A 22,149-nucleotide genomic window follows, 5' to 3' on the forward strand; every position below is an offset into this window, starting at 1 on the left:
TACGACTATCTCCTTTCCGATGCACTATTTCTTCTTTACTGCATTCCTCGCGCCCAGACATTGACGAATAAGCACAGAAATTGCGTTCCTATGAAGAACTATGGTTTCCAAGACGTCTCCTTCTAAATCGAGGAGCGTTTCTATGGAAACGACAGGGTTTTCTTTGAGATACGACTATCTCTTTTCCGATGCACTATTCCTTCTTTACTGCATTCCTCGCGCCCACACATTGACGAATAAACACAGAAATTGCGTCCGTAAGAAAATCTATGGATTCTATGACGTCTCCTTCTAAATCGAGGAACGTTTCTACGGAAACGACAGGATTTTATTTTGGGATACGACTATCTCCTTTCCGATGCACTATTCCTTCTTTACTGCATTCCTCGCGCACACACATTGTCGAATAAACACAATAATGGCGTCCCTATGAAATACTATGGATCTATGACATCTCCTTCTAAATCGAGGAATGTTTCTATGGAAACGACAGGATTGTCTTTTGGGATACGACTATCTCCTTTCCGATGCACTATTCCTTCTTTACTGCATTCCTCGGACCCTCACATTGACGAATTAAAACAGAAATTGCGTCCCTATGAAAAACTGTGGATTCTATGACGTCTCCTTCTAAATCGAGGAACATTTCTATGGAAACGAAAAGATTTCCTTTTGGGATACGGCTATCTCCTTTCCGATGCACTATTCTTTCTTAGCTGCATTCCTCGCGCCCTCACACTGAAGAATAAACACAGAAATTGCGTCCCTACGAAAGACTATGGATTCTATGACGTCTCCTTCTAAATCGAGGAACGTTTCTATGGAAACGGAATGATTTTCTTTTGGGATACGACTATCTCCTTTCCGATGCACTAGTCCTTCTTTACTGCATTCCTCGCGCCCAGACATTGACGAATAAACACAGAAATTGGGTCTCTATAAAAAACTATGGATTTCACGACGTCTCCTTCTAAATCGAGGAATTTTTCTATGGAAACGAATGGATTTTCTTATGGGATGCGACTATCTCCTTTCCGATGCACTACTCCTTCTTTACTGCATTCCTCGCGCCCTAACATTGAAGAATAAACACAGAAATTGCGTCCCTATGAAAAACTATGGATTCTATGACGTCTCGTTCAAAATCAAGGAATTTTTCAATGGAAACGACAGGATTTTCTTATGGGGTACGACTATCTCCTTTCCGAATCACTACACCGTTTTTACTGCATTCCTCGCGCCCCCACATTGAAGAATAAACACAATAATAGCGTCCCTATGAAAAACTATGGATCTGTGTTGTCTCCTTCTAAATCGAGGAACGTTTCTATGGAAACGACAAGATTTTCTTTTGGGACACGACTATCTCTTTTCCGATGCACTATTCCGTCTTTACTGCTTGCCTCGCGCCCTCACTTTGACGTATAAACACATATATTGCGTCCCTATGAAAAACTGTTGATTCTGTGACGTCTCCTTCTAAATCGAGAAATTTTTCTATGGAAATGACAGGATTTTCTTTTGGGATACGACTATCTCCTTTCCGATGCACTATTCCTTCTTTACTGCATTCCTCGCGTCCACTCATTGACGAATAAACACAGAAATTGCGTCCCTAAGAAAATCTATGGATTCTATGACTTCTCCTTCTAAATCGATGAACGTTCCTACGGAAATGACAGGATTTCATTTTGGGATACGACTTTCTCCTTTCCGATGCACTATTCCTTCTTTGCTGCATTCCTCGCGCCCACACGTTGTCGAATAAACACAATAATACCGTCCCTATGAAAAACTATGGATCAATGACGTCTCCTTCTAAATCGAGGAACGTTTCTATGGGAACGACAGGATTTTCTTTTGGGATACGGCTATCTCCTTTCCGATGCACTATTCCTTCTTTACTGCATTCCTCATGCCCTCACACTGAAGAAATAACACAGAAATTGCGTCCCTATGAAAGACTATGGATTCTATGACGTCTCCTTCTAAATCGAGGAACGTTTCTATGTAAACGGCAGGATTTTCTTTTGGGATACGACTATCTCTTTTCCGATGCACTATTCCTTCTTTACTGCATTCCTCGCGCCCACACATTGTCGAATAAACACAATAATAGCGGCCCTATGAAAAACTATGGATCAATAACGTCTCCTTCTAAATCGAGGAAGGTTTCTATGTGAACAACAGGATTTTCTTTTGGGATACCCCTATCTCCTATCCGATTCACTATTGCTTCTTTACTGCATTCCTCGCGCCCTCACATTGACGAATAAACACAGATATTGCGTCCCTATGAAAAACTATAGATTCTATGACGTTTCCCCCTAAATCGAGGAACATTTTTATGGAAACGACAAGATTTTCTTTTGGGATACGACTATCTCCTTTCTGATGCACTATTCCTTCTTTACTGAATTCCTCGCGCCCCCACATTGTAGAATTAACACAATAATAGCGTCCCTATGAAAAACTGTGGATCTATGACGTCTCCTTCTAAATCGAGGAACGATTCTATGGAAACGACAGGGTTTTCTTTTGGGATACGACTATCTCCTTTCCAATGCACTATTCCTTCTTTACTGCATTCCTCGCGCCCAGACATTAACGAATAAACACAAAAATTGCGTCCCTATGAAGAAGTATGGTTTCCATGACGTCTCCTTGTAAATCGAGGAACGTTTCTATGGAAACGACAGGCTTTTCTGTTGGGATACGACTATCTCTTTTCCGATGCAATATTCCTTTTTTACTGCATTCCTCGCACCCTCACATTGACGTATAAACACATAAATTGCGTCCCTATGAAAAGCTATGGATTCTATGAAGTCTCCTTCTAAATCGAGGAATTTTTCTATGGAAACGACAGGATTTTCTTATGGGATACGACTATCTCCTTTCCGATGAACTGCTCCTTCTTTACTGCATTCCTCGCACCCTCACATTGACGTATAAACACATAAATTGCGTCCCTATGAAAAACTATGGTTTCTATGACGTCTCCTTCTAAATCGAGGAACGTCTCTATGGAAAGGACAGGGTTTTCTTTTGGGATACGACTATCTCCTTTCCGATGCACTATTCCTTCTTTACTGCATTCCTCGCGCCCAGACATTGACGAATAAACACAGAAATGGCGTCCCTATGAAGAACTATGTTTTCCATGACGTCTCCTTCTAAATCGAGGAACGTTTCTATGGAAACGACAGGCTTTTCTGTTGGGATACGACTATCTCTTTTCCGATGCAATATTCCTTTTTTACTGCATTCCTCGCAACCTCACATTGACGTATAAACACATAAATTTCGTCCCTATGAAAAGCCATGGATTCTATGAAGTCTCCTTCTAAATCGAGGAATTTTTCTATGGAAACGACAGGATTTTCTTATGGGATACGACTATCTCCTTCCCGATAAACTACTCCTTCTTTACTGCATTCCTCGCACCCTCACATTGACGTATAAACACATAAATTGCGTCCCTATGAAAAACTATGGTTTCTATGACGTCTCTTTCTAAATCGAGGAACGTTTCTATGGAAAGGACAGGGTTTTCTTTTGGGATACGACTATCTCCTTTCCGATGCACTATTCCTTCTTTACTGCATTCCTCGCGCCCAGACATTGACGAATAAACACAGAAAATGCGTTCCTATGAAGAGCTATGGTTTCCATGACGCCTCCTTCTAAATCGAGGAACGTTTCTATGGAAACGACAGGCTTTTCTTTTGGGATACGACTAACTCTTTTCCGATGCACTATTCCTTCATTACTGCATTCCTCTCACCCTCACATTGACGTATAAACACATAAATTGCGTCCCTATGAAAAACTATGGATTCTATGACGTCTCCTTCTAAATCGAGGAACGTTTCTATGGAAACGACAGGGTTTTCTTTTGGGATACGACTATCTCCTTTCCGATGCACTATTTCTTCTTTACTGCATTCCTCGCGCCCAGACATTGACGAATAAACACAGAAATTGCGTTCCTATGAAGAACTATGGTTTCCAAGACGTCTCCTTCTAAATCGAGGAACGTTTCTATGGAAACGACAGGGTTTTCTTTGAGATACGACTATCTCTTTTCCGATGCACTATTCCTTCTTTACTGCATTCCTCGCGCCCACACATTGACGAATAAACACAGAAATTGCGTCCGTAAGATAATCTATGGATTCTATGACGTCTCCTTCTAAATCGAGAAACGTTTCTACGGAAACGACAGGATTTTATTTTGGGATACGACTATCTCCTTTCCGATGCACTAGTCCTTCTTTACTGCATTCCTCGCGCCCAGACATTGACGAATAAACACAGAAATTGGGTCTCTATAAGAAACTATGGATTTCACGACGTCTCCTTCTAAATCGAGGAATTTTTCTATGGAAACGACTGGATTTTCTTATGGGATACGACTATCTCCTTTCCGATGCACTACTCCTTCTTTACTGCATTCCTCGCGCCCTAACATTGAAGAATAAACACATAAATTGCGTCCCTATGAAAAACTATGGTTTCCATGACGTCTCCTTCTAAATCGAGGAACGTTTCTATGGAAAGGACAGGGTTTTCTTTTGGGATACGACTATCTCCTTTCCGATGCACTATTCCTTCTTTACTGCATTCCTCGCGCCCAGACATTGACGAATAAACACAGAAATAGCGTCCCTATGAAGAACTATGGTTTCCATGACGTCTCCTTCTAAATCGAGGAACGTTTCTATGGAAACGACAGGCTTTTCTGTTGGGATACGACTATCTCTTTTCCGATGCAATATTCCTTTTTTACTGCATTCCTCGCACCCTCACATTGACGTATAAACACATAAATTGCGTCCCTATGAAAAGCCATGGATTCTATGAAGTCTCCTTCTACATCGAGGAATTTTTCTATGGAAACGACAGGATTTTCTTATGGGATACGACTATCTCCTTCCCGATAAACTACTCCTTCTTTACTGCATTCCTCGCACCCTCACATTGACGTATAAACACATAAATTGCGTCCCTATGAAAAACTATGGTTTCTATGACGTCTCTTTCTAAATCGAGGAACGCTTCTATGGAAAGGACAGGGTTTTCTTTTGGGATACGACAATCTCCTTTCCGATGCACTATTCCTTCTTTACTGCATTCCTCGCGCCCAGACATTGACGAATAAACACAGAAAATGCGTTCCTATGAAGAGCTATGGTTTCCATGACGCCTCCTTCAAAATCGAGGAACGTTTCTATGGAAACGACAGGCTTTTCTTTTGGGATACGACTAACTCTTTTCCGATACACTATTCCTTCATTACTGCATTCCTCTCACCCTCACATTGACGTATAAACACATAATTTGCGTCCCTATGAAAAACTATGGATTCTATGACGTCTCCTTCTAAATCGAGGAACGTTTCTATGGAAACGACAGGGTTTTCTTTGAGATACGACTATCTCCTTTCCGATGCACTATTCTTTCTTAGCTGCATTCCTCGCGCCCTCACACTGAAGAATAAACACAGAAATTGCGTCCCTATGAAAGACTATGGATTCTATGACGTCTCCTTCTAAATCGAGGAACGTTTCTATGGAAACGGAATGATTTTCTTTTGGGATATGACTATCTCCTTTCCGATGCACTAGTCCTTCTTTACTGCATTCCTCGCGCCCAGACATTGACGGATAAACACAGAAATTGGGTCTCTATAAAAAACTATGGATTTCACGACGTCTCCTTCTAAATCGAGGAATTTTTCTATGGAAACGACTGGATTTTCTTATGGGATACGACTATCTCCTTTCCGATGCACTACTCCTTCTATACTGCATTCCTCGCGCCCTAACATTGAAGAATAAACACAGAAATTGCGTCCCTATGAAAAACTATGGATTCTATGACGTCTCGTTCAAAATCAAGGAATTTTTCTATGGAAACGACAGGATTTTCTTATGGGATACGACTATCTCCTTTCCGAATCACTACAACTTTTTTACTGCATTCCTCGCGCCCCCACATTGAAGAATAAACACAATAATAGCGTCCCTATGAAAAACTATGGATCTGTGTTGTCTCCTTCTAAATCGAGGAACGTTTCTATGGAAACGAGAAGATTTTCTTTTGGGACACGACTATCTCTTTTCCGATTCACTATTCCGTCTTTACTGCATGCCTCGCGCCCTCACTTTGACGTATAAACACATATATTGCGTCCCTATGAAAAACTGTTGTTTCTGTGACGTCTCCTTCTAAATCGAGAAATTTTTCTATGGAAACGGCAGGATTTTCTTTTGGGATACGACTATCTCTTTTCCGATGCACTATTCCTTCTTTACTGCATTCCTCGCGCTCACACATTGACGAATAAACACAGAAATTGCGTACCTAAGAAAATCTATGGATTCTATGACTTCTCCTTCTAAATCGAGGAACGTTTCTACGGAAATGACAGGATTTCATTTTGGGATACGAATATCTCCTTTCCGATGCACTATTCCTTCTTTACTGCATTCCTCGCATCCACACATTGTCGAATAAACACAATAATAGCGTCCCTATGAAAAACTATGGATCAATGACGTCTCCTTCTAAATCGAGGAATGTTTCTATGGGAACGACAGGATTTTCTTTTGGGATACGACTATCTCCTTTCCGATGCACTATTCCTTCTTTACTGCATTCCTCGTGTCCACTCATTGACGAATAAACACAGAAATTGCGTCCCTAAGAAAATCTATGGATTCTATGACTTCTCCTTCTAAATCGATGAACGTTTCTACGGAAATGACAGGATTTCATTTTGGGATACGACTATCTCCTTTCCGATGCACTATTCATTTTTTGCTGCATTCCTCGCGCCCACACATTGTCGAATAAACACAATAATACCGTCCCTATGAAAAACTATGGATCAATGACGTCTCCTTCTAAATCGAGGAACGTTTCTATGGGAACGACAGGATTTTCTTTTGGGGTACGGCTATCTCCTTTCCGATGCACTATTCCTTCTTTACTGCATTCCTCATGCCCTCACACTGAAGAAATAACACAGAAATTGCGTCCCTATGAAAGACTATGGATTCTATGACGTCTCCTTCTAAATCGAGGAACGTTTCTATGTAAACGGCAGGATTTTCTTTTGGGATACGACTATCTCTTTTCCGATGCACTATTCCTTCTTTACTGCATTCCTCGCGCACACACATTGTCGAATAAACACAATAATAGCGTCCCTATGAAAAACTATGGATCAATAACGTCTCCTTCTAAATCGAGGAAGGTTTCTATGGGAACGACAGGATTTTCTTTTGGGATACCCCTATCTCCTATCCGATTCACTATTGCTTCTTTACTGCATTCCTCGCGCCCTCACATTGACGAATAAACACAGATATTGCGTCCCTATGAAAAACTATAGATTCTATGACGTTTCCCCCTAAATCGAGGAACATTTTTATGGAAACGACAGGATTTTCTTTTGGGATACGACTATCTCCTTTCTGATGCACTATTCCTTCTTTACTGAATTCCTCGCGCCCCCACATTGTAGAATTAACACAATAATAGCGTCCCTATGAAAAACTGTGGATCTATGACGTCTCCTTCTAAATCGAGGAACGTTTCTATGGTAATGACAGGATTTTCTTTTGGCATACTACTATATGTTTTCCGATGCACTATTCCTTCTTTACTGCATTCCTCGCAACCTCACATTGACGAATAACACAGAAATTGCGTCCCTATGAAAAACTGTGGATTCTATGACGTCTCCTTCTAAATCGAGGATCGTTTCTATGGAAACGACAAGATTTTCTTTTGGGATACGGCTATCTCCTTTCCGAAGCTCTATTCCTTCTTTACTGCATTCCTCACGCCCTCACACTGAAGAATAAACACAGAAGTTGTGTCCCTACGAAAAACTATGGATCTATGACGTCTCCTTCTAAATCGAGAAACGTTTCTATGGAAACGACAGGATTTTCTTTTGGCATACGACTATCTCCTTTCCGATGCGCTATTCCCTCTTTACTGTATTCCTCGCAACCTCACATTGACGAATTAACACAGAAATTGCGTCCCTATGAAAAACAGTGGATTCTATGACGTCTCCTTCAAAATCGAGGAACGTTTCTATCGAAACGACAAGATTTTCTTTTGGGATACGACTATCTCCTTTCCGATGCACTATTCCTTTTTTACTGCATTCATCGCGCCCTCACATTGAAGAATAAACACAGAAATTGCGTCCCTATGAAAAAATATGGATTCTATGACGTCTCTTTCAAAATCGAGGAATTTTTCTATGGAAACGACAGGATTTTCTTATGGGATACGACTATCTCCTTTCCGATGAACTACTCCTTCTTTACTGCATTCCTCGCACCCTCACATTGACGTATAAACACATAAATTGCGTCCCTATGAAAAACTATGGTTGCTATGACGTCTCCTTCTAAATCGAGGAACGTTTCTATGGAAACGACAGGGTTTTCTTTTGGGATACGACTATCTCCTTTCCGATGCACTATTCCTTCTTTACTGTATTCCTCGGGCCCAGACATTGACATAAACACAGAAAATGCCTTCCTATGAAGAACTATGGTTTCCATGACGTCTCCTTCTAAATCGAGGAATTTTTCTATGGAAACGACAGCATATTTTTGGGATACGACTATCTCCTTTCCGATGCACTATTCCTTCTTTACTGCATTCCTCGCGCCCACACATTTACGAATAAACACAGAAATTGCGTCCCAAAGAAAATCTATGGATTCTATGACTTCTCCTTCTAAATCGATGAAAGTTTCTACGGAAATGACAGGATTTCATTTTGGGATACGACTATCTCCTTTCCGATGCACTATTCCTTCTTTGCTGCATTCCTCGCGCCCACACATTGTCGAATAATCACAATAATACCGTCCCTATGAAAAACTATGGATCAATGACGTCTCCTTCTAAATCGAGGAACGTTTCTATGGGAACGACAGGATTTTCTTTTGGGATACGGCTATCTCCTTTCCGATGCACTATTCCTTCTTTACTGCATTCCTCATGCCCTCACACTGAAGAAATAACACAGAAATTGCGTCCCTATGAAAGACTATGGATTCTATGACGTCTCCTTCTAAATCGAGGTACGTTTCTATGTAAACGGCAGGATTTTCTTTTGGGATACGACTATCTCTTTTCCGATGCACTATTCCTTCTTTACTGCATTCCTCGCGCCCACACATTGTCGAATAAACACAATAATAGCGTCCCTATGAAAAACTATGGATCAATAACGTCTCCTTCTATATCGAGGAAGGTTTCTATGTGAACGACAGGATTTTCTTTTGGGATACCCCTATCTCCTATCCGATTCACTATTGCTTCTTTACTGCATTCCTCGCGCCCTCACATTGACGAATAAACACAGATATTGCGTCCCTATGAAAAACTATAGATTCTATGACGTTTCCCCCTAAATCGAGGAACATTTTTATGGAAACGACAGGATTTTCTTTTGGGATACGACTATCTCCTTTCTGATGCACTATTCCTTCTTTACTGAAATCCTCGCGCCCCCACATTGTAGAATTAACACAATAATAGCGTCCCTATGAAAAACTGTGGATCTATGACGTCTCCTTCTAAATCGAGGAACGTTTCTATGGAAACGTCAGGGTTTTCTTTTGGGATACGACTATCTCCTTTCCAATGCACTATTCCTTCTTTACTGCATTCCTCGCGCCCAGACATTAACGAATAAACACCGAAATTGCGTCCCTATGAAGAAGTATGGTTTCCATGACGTCTCCTTGTAAATCGAGGAACGTTTCTATGGAAACGACAGGCTTTTCTGTTGGGATACGACTATCTCTTTTCCGATGCAATATTCCTTTTTTACTGCATTCCTCGCACCCTCACATTGACGTATAAACACATAAATTGCGTCCCTATGAAAAGCTATGGATTCTATGAAGTCTCCTTCTAAATCGAGGAATTTTTCTATGGAAACGACAGGATTTTCTTATGGGATACGACTATCTCCTCTCCGATGAACTACTCCTTCTTTACTGCATTCCTCGGACCCTCACATTGACGTATAAACACATAAATTGCGTCCCTATGAAAAACTATGGTTTCTATGACGTCTCCTTCTAAATCGAGGAACGTTTCTATGGAAACGACAGGGTTTTCTTTTGGGATACGACTATCTCCTTTCCGATGCACTATTCCTTCTTTACTGTATTCCTCGGGCCCAGACATTGACATAAACACAGAAAATGCCTTCCTATGAAGAACTATGGTTTCCATGACGTCTCCTTCTAAATCGAGGAATTTTTCTATGGAAACGACAGCATTTTTTTGGGATACGACTATCTCCTTTCCGGTGCACTATTCCTTCTTTACTGCATTCCTCGCGCCCACACATTTACGAATAAACACAGAAATTGCGTCCCAAAGAAAATCTATGGATTCTATGACTTCTCCTTCTAAATCGATGAACGTTTCTACGGAAATGACAGGATTTCATTTTGGGATACGACTATCTCCTTTCCGATGCACTATTCCTTCTTTGCTGCATTCCTCGCGCCCACACATTGTCGAATAAACACAATAATACCGTCCCTATGAAAAACTATGGATCAATGACGTCTCCTTCTAAATCGAGGAACGTTTCTATGGGAACGACAGGATTTTCTTTTGGATACGGCTATCTCCTTTCCGATGCACTATTCCTTCTTTACTGCATTCCTCATGCCCTCACACTGAAGAAATAACACAGAAATTGCGTCCCTATGAAAGACTATGGATTCTATGACGTCTCCTTCTAAATCGAGGAACGTTTCTATGTAAACGGCAGGATTTTCTTTTGGGATACGACTATCTCCTTTCTGATGCACTATTCCTTCTTTACTGCATTCCTCGCGCCCACACATTGTCGAATATACACAATAATAGCGTCCCTATGAAAAACTATGGATCAATAACGTCTCCTTCTAAATCGAGGAAGGTTTCTATGTGAACGACAGGATTTTCTTTTGGGATACCCCTATCTCCTATCCGATTCACTATTGCTTCTTTACTGCATTCCTCGCGCCCTCACATTGACGAATAAACACAGATATTGCGTCCTTATGAAAAACTATAGATTCTATGACGTTTCCCCCTAAATCGAGGAACATTTTTATGGAAACGACAGGATTTCCTTTTGGGATACGACTATCTCCTTTCTGATGCACTATTCCTTCTTTACTGAAATCCTCGCGCCCCCACATTGTAGAATTAACACAATAATAGCGTCCCTATGAAAAACTGTGGATCTATGACGTCTCCTTCTAAATCGAGGAACGTTTCTATGGAAACGACAGGGTTTTCTTTTGGGATACGACTATCTCCTTTCCAATGCACAATTCCTTCTTTACTGCATTCCTCGCGCCCAGACATTAACGTATAAACACCGAAATTGCGTCCCTATGAAGAAGTATGGTTTCCATGACGTCTCCTTGTAAATCGAGGAACGTTTCTATGGAAACGACAGGCTTTTCTGTTGGGATACGACTATCTCTTTTCCGATGCAATATTCCTTTTTTACTGCATTCCTCGCACCCTCACATTGACGTATAAACACATAAATTGCGTCCCTATGAAAAGCTATGGATTCTATGAAGTCTCCTTCTAAATCGAGGAATTTTTCTATGGAAACGACAGGATTTTCTTATGGGATACGACTATCTCCTTTCCGATGAACTGCTCCTTCTTTACTGCATTCCTCGCACCCTCACATTGACGTATAAACACATAAATTGCGTCCCTATGAAAAACTATGGTTTCTATGACGTCTCCTTCTAAATCGAGGAACGTTTCTATAGAAAGGACAGGGTTTTCTTTTGGGATACGACCATCTCCTTTCCGATGCACTATTCCTTCTTTACTGCATACCTCGCGCCCAGACATTGACGAATAACCACAGATATTGCGTCCCTATGAAGAACTATGGTTTCCATGACGTCTCCTTCTAAATCGAGGAACGTTTCTGTGGAAACGACAGGCTTTTCTGTTGGGATACGACTATCTCTTTTCCGATGCAATATTCCTTTTTTACTGCATTCCTCGCACCCTCACATTGACGTATAAACACATAAATTGCGTCCCTATGAAAAGCCATGGATTCTATGAAGTCTCCTTCTAAATCTAGGAATTTTTCTATGGAAACGACAGGATTTTCTAATGGGATACGACTATCTCCTTCCCGATAAACTACTCCTTCTTTACTGCATTCCTCGCACCCTCACATTGATGTATAAACACATAAATTGCGTCCCTATGAAAAACTATGGTTTCTATGACGTCTCTTTCTAAATCGAGGAACGTTTCTATGGAAAGGACAGGGTTTTCTTTTGGGATACGACTATCTCCTTTCCGATGCACTATTCCTTCTTTACTGCATTCCTCGCGCCCAGACATTGACGAATAAACACAGAAATTGCGTTCCTATGAAGAACTATGGTTTCCAAGACGTCTCCTTCTAAATCGAGGAACGTTTCTATGGAAACGACAGGCTTTTCTTTTGGGATACGACTAACTCTTTTCCGATGCACTATTCCTTCATTACTGCATTCCTCTCACCCTCACATTGACGTATAAACACATAAATTGCGTCCCTATGAAAAACTATGGATTCTATGACGTCTCCTTCTAAATCGAGGAACGTTTCTATGGAAACGACAGGGTTTTCTTTTGGGATACGACTATCTCCTTTCCGATGCACTATTTCTTCTTTACTGCATTCCTCGCGCCCAGATATTGACGAATAAACACAGAAATTGCGTTCCTATGAAGAACTATGGTTTCCAAGACGTCTCCTTCTAAATCGAGGAACGTTTCTATGGAAACGACAGGGTTTTCTTTGAGATACGACTATCTCTTTTCCGATGCACTATTCCTTCTTTACTGCATTCCTCGCGCCCACACATTGACGAATAAACACAGAAATTGCGTCCGTAAGAAAATCTATGGATTCAATGACGTCTCCTTCTAAATCGAGGAACGTTTCTATGGAAACGACAGGGTTTTCTTTGAGATACGACTATCTCCTTTCCGATGCACTATTCTTTCTTAGCTGATTTCATCGCGTACTCACACTGAAGAATAAACACAGAAATTGCGTCCCTATGAAAGACTATGGATTCTATGACGTCTCCTTCTAAATCGAGGAATGTTTCTATGGAAACGGAATGATTTTCTTTTGGGATACGACTATCTCCTTTCCGATGCACTAGTCCTTCTTTACTGCATTCCTCGCGCCCAGACATTGACGAATAAACACAGAAATTGGGTCTCTATAAAAAACTATGGATTTCACGACGTCTCCTTCTAAATCGAGGAATTTTTCTATGGAAACGACTGGATTTTCTTATGGGATACGACTATCTCCTTTCCGATGCACTACTCCTTCTTTACTGCATTCCTCGCGCCCTAACATTGAAGAATAAACACAGAAATTGCGTCCCTATGAAAAACTATGGATTCTATGACGTCTCGTTCAAAATCAAGGAATTTTTCTATGGAAACGACAGGATTTTCTTATGGGATACGACTATCTCCTTTCCGAATCACTACAACTTTTTTACTGCATTCCTCGCGCCCCCACACTGAAGAATAAACACAATAATAGCGTCCCTATGAAAAACTATGGATCTGTGTTGTCTCCTTCTAAATCGAGGAACGTTTCTATGGAAACGACAAGATTTTCTTTTGGGACACGACTATCTCTTTTCCGATGCACTATTCCGTCTTTACTGCATGCCTCGCGCCCTCACTTTGACGTATAAACACATATATTGCGTCCCTAAGAAAATCTATGGATTCTATGACTTCTCCTTCTAAATCGATGAACGTTTCTACGGAAATGACAGGATTTCATTTTGGGATACGACTATCTCTTTTCCGATGCACTATTCCTTCTTTACTGCATTCCTCGCGCCCACACATGGTCGAATAAACACAATAATAGCGTCCCTATGAAAAACTGTGGATCTATGACGTCTCCTTCTAAATCGAGGAACGTTTCTATGGAAACGACAGGATTTTCTTTTGGGATACGACTATCTCCTTTCTGATGCACTATTCCTTCTTTACTGAATTCCTCGCGCCCCCACATTGTAGAATTAACACAATAATAGCGTCCCTATGAAAAACTGTGGATCTATGACGTCTCCTTCTAAATCGAGGAACGTTTCTATGGAAACGACAGGATTTTCTTTTGGCATACTACCATATGTTTTGCGATGCACTATTCCTTCTTTACTGCATTCCTCGCAACCTCACATTGACGAATAACACAGAAATTGCGTCCCTATGAAAAACTGTGGATTCTATGACGTCTCCTTCTAAATCGAGGAACGTTTCTATGGAAACGACAAGATTTTCTTTTGGGATACGGCTATCTCCTTTCCGATGCTCTATTCCTTCTTTACTGCATTCCTCACGCCCTCACACTGAAGAATAAACACAGAAGTTGTGTCCCTACGAAAAACTATGGATCTATGACGTCTCCTTCTAAATCGAGGAACGATTCTATGGAAACGACAGGATTTTCTTTTGGCATACGACTATCTCCTTTCCGATGCGCTATTCCTTCTTTACTGTATTCCTCGCAACCTCACATTGACGAATTAACACAGAAATTGCGTCCCTATGAAAAACTGTGGATTCTATGACGTCTCCTTCAAAATCGAGGAACGTTTCTATCGAAACGACAAGATTTTCTTTTGGGATACGACTATCTCCTTTCCGATGCACTATTCCTTTTTTACTGCATTCCTCGCGCCCTCACATTGAAGAATAAACACAGAAATTGCGTCCCTATGAAAAAATATGGATTCTATGACGTCTCTTTCAAAATCGAGGAATTTTTCTATGGAAACGACAGGATTTTCTTATGGGATACGACTATCTCCTTTCCGATGAACTACTCCTTCTTTACTGCATTCCTCGCACCCTCACATTGACGTATAAACACATAAATTGCGTCCCTATGAAAAACTATGGTTTCTATGACGTCTCCTTTTAAATCGAGGAACGTTTCTATGGAAACGACAGGGTTTTCTTTTGGGATACGACTATCTCCTTTCCGATGCACTATTCCTTCTTTACTGTATTCCTCGGGCCCAGACATTGACATAAACACAGAAAATGTCTTCCTATGAAGAACTATGGTTTCCATGACGTCTCCTTCTAAATCGAGGAATTTTTCTATGGAAACGACAGCATTTTTTTGGGATACGACTATCTCCTTTCCGATGCACTATTCATTCTTTACTGCATTCCTCGCGCCCACACATTTACGAATAAACACAGAAACAGCGTCCGTAAGAAAATCTATGGATTCTATGACGTCTCTTTCTAAATCGAGGAACGTTTCTACGGAAACGACAGGATTTTATTTTGGGATACGACTATCTCCTTTCCGATGCACTATTCCTTCTTTACTGCATTCCTCGCGCCCAGACATTGTCGAACAAACACAATAATAGCGTCCATATGAAATACTATGGATCTATGACGTCTCCTTCTAAATCGAGGAACGTTTCTATGGAAACGACAGGATTTTCTTTTGGGATACGACTATCTCCTTTCCGATGCACTATTCCTTCTTTACTGCATTCCTCGGACCCCCTCACTGACGAATTAAAACAGAAATTGCGTCCCTATGAAAAACTGTGGATTCTATGACGTCTCCTTCTAAATCGAGGAACGATTCTATGGAAACGACAGGGATTTCTTTTGGGATACGACTATCTCCTTTCCAATGCACTATTCCTTCTTTACTGCATTCCTCGCGCCCAGACATTGACGAATAAACATAGAAATTGCGTCCCTATGAAGAACTATGGTTTCCATGACGTCTCCTTCTAAATCGAGGAACGTTTCTATGGAAACGACAGGCTTTTCTTTTGGGATACGACTATCTCTTTTCCGATGCACTATTCCTTCTTTACTGCATTCCTCGCGCCCACACATTGACGAATAAACACAGAAATTGCGTACCTAAGAAAATCAATGGATTCTATGACTTCTCCTTCTAAATCGAGGGACGTTTCTACGGAAATGACAGGATTTCATTTTGGTATACGACTATCTCCTTTCCGATGCACTATTCCTTCTTTACTGCATTCCTCGCGCCCACACATTGTCGAATAAACACAATAATAGCGTCCCTATGAAAAACTATGGATCAATGACGTCTCCTTCTAAATCGAATAACATTTCTATGGGAACGACAGGATTTTCTTCTGGGATACGACTATCTCCTTTCCGATGCACTGTTCCTTCTTTACTGCATTCCTCGCGCAGACACATTGACGAATAAACACAGAAATTGCGTCCCTAAGAAAATCTATGGATTCTATGACTTCTCCTTCTAAATCGAGGAACGTTTCTACGGAAATGACAGGATTTCATTTTGGGATACGACTATCTCCTTTCCGATGCACTATTCCTTCTTTACTGCATCCCTCGCGCCCACACATTGTCGAATAAACACAATAATAGCGTCCCTATGAAAAACAATTTATCAATGACGTCTCCTTCTAAATCGAAGAACGTTTCTATGGGAACGACAGTATTTTCTTTTGGGATACGGCTATCTCCTTTCCGATGCACTATTCCTTCTTTACTGCATTCCTCATGCCCTCACACTGAAGAAATAACACAGAAATTGCGTCCCTATGAAAGACTATGGATTCTATGACGTCTCCTTCTAAATCGAGGAACGTTTCTATGTAAACGGCAGGATTTTCTTTGGGATACGACTATCTCTTTTCCGATGCACTATTCCTTCTTTACTGCATGCCTCGCGCCCTCACATTGACGTATAAACATATATATTGCGTCCCTATGAAAACCTATGGATTCTGTGACGTCTCCTTCTAAATCGAGGAATTTTTCTATGGAAACGACAGAATTTTCTTATGGGATACGATAATCTCCTATCCGATGAACTACTCCTTCTTTACTGCATTCCTCGCGCCTTAACATTGAAGAATAAACACAGAAATTGCGTACCTAAGAAAATCTATGGATTCTATGACTTCTCTTTCTAAATCGAGGAACGTTTCTACGGAAATGACAGGATTTCATTTTGGGATACGACTATCTCCTTTCCGAAGCACTATTCCTTCTTTACTGCATTCCTCGCGCCCACACATTGTCGAATAAACACAATAATAGCGTCCCTATGAAAAACTATGGATCAATGACGTCTCCTTCTATATCGAGGAAGGTTTCTATGGGAACGACAGGATTTTCTTTTGGGATACGGCTATCTCCTTTCCGATGCACTATTCCTTTTTTACAGCATTCCTCGCGCCCTCACATTGAAGAATAAACACAGATATTGCGTCCCTATGAAATACAATGGATTCTATGACGTCTCCTTCTAAATCGAGGAACGTTTCTATGTAAACGGCAGGATTTTCTTTTGGGATACGACTATCTCTTTTCCGATGCACTATTCCTTCCTTACTGCATTCCTCGCGCCCTCACATTGACGAATAAACACAGAAATTGCGTCCCTATGAAAAGCTATGGATTCTGTGACGTTTCCTTCTAAATCGAGGAATTTTTCTATGGAAACGGCAGGATTATCTTTTGGGATACGACTATCTCTTTTCCGATGCACTATTCCTTCTTTACTGCATTCCTCGCGCCCACACATTGACGAATAAACACAGAAATTGCGTACCTAAGAAAATCTATGGATTCTATGACTTCTCCTTCTAAATCGAGGAACGTTTCTACGGAAATGACACGATTTCATTTTGGGATACGCCTATTTCCTTTCCGTTGCACTATTCCTTCTTTACTGCATTCCTCGCGCCCACACATTGTCGAATAAACACAATAATAGCGTCCCTATGAAAAACTATGGATCAATGACGTCTCCTTCTAAATCGAGGAACATTTCTATGGGAACGACAGGACTTTCTTTTGAGATGCGACTATCTCCTTTCCGATGCACTATTCCTTCTTTACTGCATTCCTCGCGCCCACACAATGACGAATAAACACAGAAATTGCGTCCCTAAGAAAATCAATGGATTCTATGACTTCTCCTTCTAAATCGAGGAACGTTTCTACGGAAATGACAGGATTTCATTTTTGGATACGACTATCTCCTCTCGGATGCACTATTCCCTCTTTACTGCATTCCTCGCGCCCACACATTGCCGAATAAACACAATAATAGCGTCCCTATGAAAAACTATGGATCGATGACGTCTCCTTCTAAATCGAGGAACGTTTCTATGGGAACGACAGGATTTTATTTTGGGATACGGCTATCCCTTTTCCGATGCACTATTTCTTCTTTACTGCATTCCTCATGCCCTCACACTGAAGAAATAACACAGAAATTGCGTCCCTATGAAAGACTATGGATCGTATGACGTCTCCTTCTAAATCGAGGAACGTTTCTATGTAAACGGCAGGATTTTCTTTTGGGATACGCCTATCTCTTTTCCGATGCACTATTCCTTCTTTACTGCATTCCTCGCGCCCACACATTGTCGAATAAACACAATTATAGCGTCCCTATGAAAAACTATGGATCAATGACGTCTCCTTCTAAATCGAGGAACGTTCCTATGTAAACGGCAGGATTTTCTTTTGGGATACGACTATCTCTTTTCCGATGCACTATTCCTTCCTTACTGCATTCCTCGCGCCCTCACATTGAAGAATAAACACAGAAATTGCGTCCCTATGAAAATCTATGGATCCTATGACGTCTCCTCCTAAATCGAGGAACATTTCAATGGAAACGACGGGATTTTCTTTTGGGATACGCCTATCTCCTATCCGATTCACTATTCATTCTTTACTGCATTCCTCGCGCCCTCACATTGACGAATAAACACAGATATTGAGTCCGTATGAAAAACTATAGATTCTATGACGTTTCCTCCTAAATCGAGGAACATTTTTATGGAAACGACAGGATTTTCTTTTGGGATACGACTATCTCCTTTCTGATGCACTATTCCTTCTTTACTGAATTCCTCGCGCCCACACATTGTCGAATAAACACAATAATACCGTCCCTATGAAAAACTATGGATCAATGACGTCTCCTTCTAAATCGAGGAACGTTTCCATGGGAACGACAGGATTTTCTTTTGGGATACGGCTATCTCCTTTCCGATGCACTATACCTTCTTTATTGCATTCCTCATGCCCTCACACTGAAGAAATAACACAGAAATTGCGTCCCTATGAAAGACTATGGATTCTATGACGTCTCCTTCTAAATCGAGGAACGTTTCTATGTAAACGGCAGGATTTTCTTTTGGGATACGACTATCTCTTTTCCGATAAACTATTCCTTCTTTACTGCATTCCTCGCGCCCACACATTGTCGAATAAACACAATAATAGCGTCCCTATGAAAAACTATGGATCAATGACGTCTCCTTCTAAATCGAGGAAGGTTTCTATGGGAACGACAGGATTTTCTTTTGGGATACGGCTATCTCCTTTCCGATGCACTATTCCTTTTTTACAGCATTCCTCGCGCCCTCACATTGAAGAATAAACACAGATATTGCGTCCCTATGAAATACAATGGATTCTATGACGTCTCCTTCTAAATCGAGGAACGTTTCTATGTAAACGGCAGGATTATCTTTTGGGATACGACTATCTCTTTTCCGATGCACTATTCCTTCTTTACTGCATTCCTCGCGCCCACACATTGACGAATAAACACAGAAATTGCGTACCTAAGAAAATCTATGGATTCTATGACTTCTCCTTCTAAATCGAGGAACGTTTCTACGGAAAAGACACGATTTCATTTTGGGATACGCCTAATTCCTTTCCGTTGCACTATTCCTTCTTTACTGCATTCCTCGCGCCCACACATTGTCGAATAAACACAATAATAGCGTCCCTATGAAAAACTATGGATCAATGACGTCTCCTTCTAAATCGAGGAACATTTCTATGGGAACGACAGGACTTTCTTTTGGGATGCGACTATCTCTTTTCCGATGCACTATTCCTTCTTTACTGCATTCCTCGCGCCCACACATTGACGAATAAACACAGAAATTGCGTCCCTAAGAAAATCTATGGATTCTATGACTTCTCCTTCTAAATCGAGGAACGTTTCTACGGAAATGACAGGATTTCATTTTGGGATACGCTTATTTCCTTTCCGTTGCACTATTCCTTCTTTACTGCATTCCTCGCGCCCTCACATTGTCGAATAAACACAATAATAGCGTCCCTATGAAAAACTATGGATCAATGACGTCTCCTTCTAAATCGAGGAACATTTCTATGGGAACGACAGGACTTTCTTTTGGGATGCGACTATCTCCTTTCCGATGCACTATTCCTTCTTTACTGCATTCCTCGCGCCCACACATTGACGAATAAACACAGAAATTGCGTCCCTAAGAAAATCTATGGATTCTATGACTTCTCCTTCTAAATCGAGGAACGTTTCTATGTAAACGGCAGGATTTTCATTTGGGATACGCCTATCTCTTTTCCGATGCACTATTCCTTCTTTACTGCATTCCTCGCGCCCACACATTGTCGAATAAACACAATTATAGCGTCCCTATGAAAAACTATGGATCAATGACGTCTCCTTCTAAATCGAGGAACGTTTCTATGTAAACGGCAGGATTTTCTTTTGGGATACGACTATCTCTCTTCCGATGCACTATTCCTTCCTTACTGCATTCCTCGCGCCCTCACATTGAAGAATAAACACAGAAATTGCGTCCCTATGAAAATCTATGGATCCTCTGACGTCTCCTCCTAAATCGAGGAACATTTCAATGGAAACGACGGGATTTTCTTTTGGGATACGCCTATCTCCTATCCGATTCACTATTCATTCTTTACTGCATTCCTCGCGCCCTCACATTGACGAATAAACACAGATATTGAGTCCGTATGAAAAACTATAGATTCTATGACGTTTCCTCCTAAATCGAGGAACATTTTTATGGAAACGACAGGATTTTCTTTTGGGATACGACTATCTCCTTTCTGATGCACTATTCCTTCTTTACTGAATTCCTCGCGCCCCCACAATGAAGAATAAACACAATAATAGCGTCCCTATTAAAAACTGTGGATCTATGACGTCTCCTTCTAAATCGAGGAACGTTTCTATGGAAACGACAGGATTTTCTTTTGGCATACGACTATATGTTTTCCGATGCACTATTCCTTCTTTACTGCATTCCTCGCAACCTCACATTGACGAATAACACAGAAATTGCGTCCCTATGAAAAACTGTGGATTCTATGACGTCTCCTTCTAAATCGATGAACGTTTCTATGGAATCGACAAGATTTTCTTTTGGGATACGGCTATCTCCTTTTCGATGCTCTAGTCCTTCTTTACTGCATTCCTCACGCCCTCACACTGAAGAATAAACACAGAATTTGTGTCCCTACGAAAAACTATGGATCTATGACGTCTCCTTCTAAATCGAGGAACGTTTCTATGGAAACGACAGGATTTTCTTTTGGCATACGACTATCTCCTTTCCGATGCGCTATTCCTTCTTTACTGTATTCCTCGGAACCTCAAATTGACGAATTAACACAGAAATTGCGTCCCTATGAGAAACTGTGGATTCTATGACGTCTCCTTCAAAATCGAGGAACGTTTGTATCGAAACGACAAGATTTTCTTTTGGGATACGACTATCTCCTTTCCGATGCACTATTCCTTTTTTACTGCATTCCTCGCGCCCTCACATTGAAGAATAAACACAGAAATTGCGTCCCTATGAAAAAATATGGATTCTATGACGTCTCCTTCTAAATCGAGGATCGTTTCTATGGAAACGACAGGCTTTTCTTTTGGGATACGACTATCTCTTTTCCGATGCACTATTCCTTCTTTACTGCATGCCTCGCGCCCTCACTTTGACGTATAAACACATATATTGCGTCCCTATGAAAAGCTATGGATTCTTTGACGTCTCCTTCTAAATCGAGGAATTTTTCTATGGAAACGGCAGGATTTTCTTTTGGGATACGACTATCTCCTTTCCGATGCACTATTCCTTCCTTACTGCATTCCTCGCGCCCACACATTGTCGAATAAACACAATAATAGCGTCCCTATGAAAAACTATGGAT

This window comes from Schistocerca cancellata, chromosome 1, assembly GCF_023864275.1.
Source record: "Schistocerca cancellata isolate TAMUIC-IGC-003103 chromosome 1, iqSchCanc2.1, whole genome shotgun sequence".
Classification (NCBI taxonomy): Eukaryota; Metazoa; Arthropoda; class Insecta; order Orthoptera; family Acrididae; genus Schistocerca; species Schistocerca cancellata.